General features: G+C 45.7%; 1 protein-coding gene across 2 annotated transcripts in view; it reads right to left on the bottom strand.

Moving 5' to 3' along the window:
• ST8SIA5 (ST8 alpha-N-acetyl-neuraminide alpha-2,8-sialyltransferase 5) overlaps positions 1-554 on the bottom strand; it is an 87179-nt gene that overhangs the window by 11119 nt on the left and 75506 nt on the right. The window lies entirely within an intron of this gene.

Genomic DNA, 554 nt, shown 5'->3' with positions numbered 1-554 from the left:
GCTAGACAGTAAATACCATGGGGGCAGGGGATCAAGGCTGCACTCATCACTGTAACTCAAGTGCTAAGGCACATAGCAGATGCATGGTAAATATTTGTTGAGTATACCAATAAGTTAATGAATTAATTGAAACATCTGAGTTCAAATCAAGCCTCACTATTTGTTGAGTATCTCCATATGGCAGGAACTAGAAATACAGTAGTGAACAAAACAACCCCTTGGTTCCATGGAGCTTACATACCAGTTGGGGAGGAAAATGGAAAATAAATAAATAATGCCTTGCCAAGAAGTGGCAAGTGCTGGGAAGGAAAGAGAAGCAAGGTAAATGGACGGGGAAGTGACTGTTTCAGATTGAGTGATCAGGGAAGGCTTTCCTGAGGAGGAGAACCTTGCACAGAGACCTGAAATGACACAGGAGCGAGCTGTGCAAATATCTGGGAAAAGTGTATTCCAGGCAGAGAGAAGAGTGAGTGCAAAGGCCCTGGGACAGGAACCAGCTTGGCAGCGTTCCTCCTCCCACCCTGGCTGACAGAAGGCAAACCTTCCTTCCAGCT

Source organism: Mandrillus leucophaeus, unplaced genomic scaffold (genome assembly GCF_000951045.1).
Source record: "Mandrillus leucophaeus isolate KB7577 unplaced genomic scaffold, Mleu.le_1.0 Scaffold189, whole genome shotgun sequence".
NCBI lineage: Eukaryota > Metazoa > Chordata > Mammalia > Primates > Cercopithecidae > Mandrillus > Mandrillus leucophaeus.
Note: the sequence above shows the minus strand (reverse complement) of the source record. Positions and strands in the feature narration are given on the sequence as shown.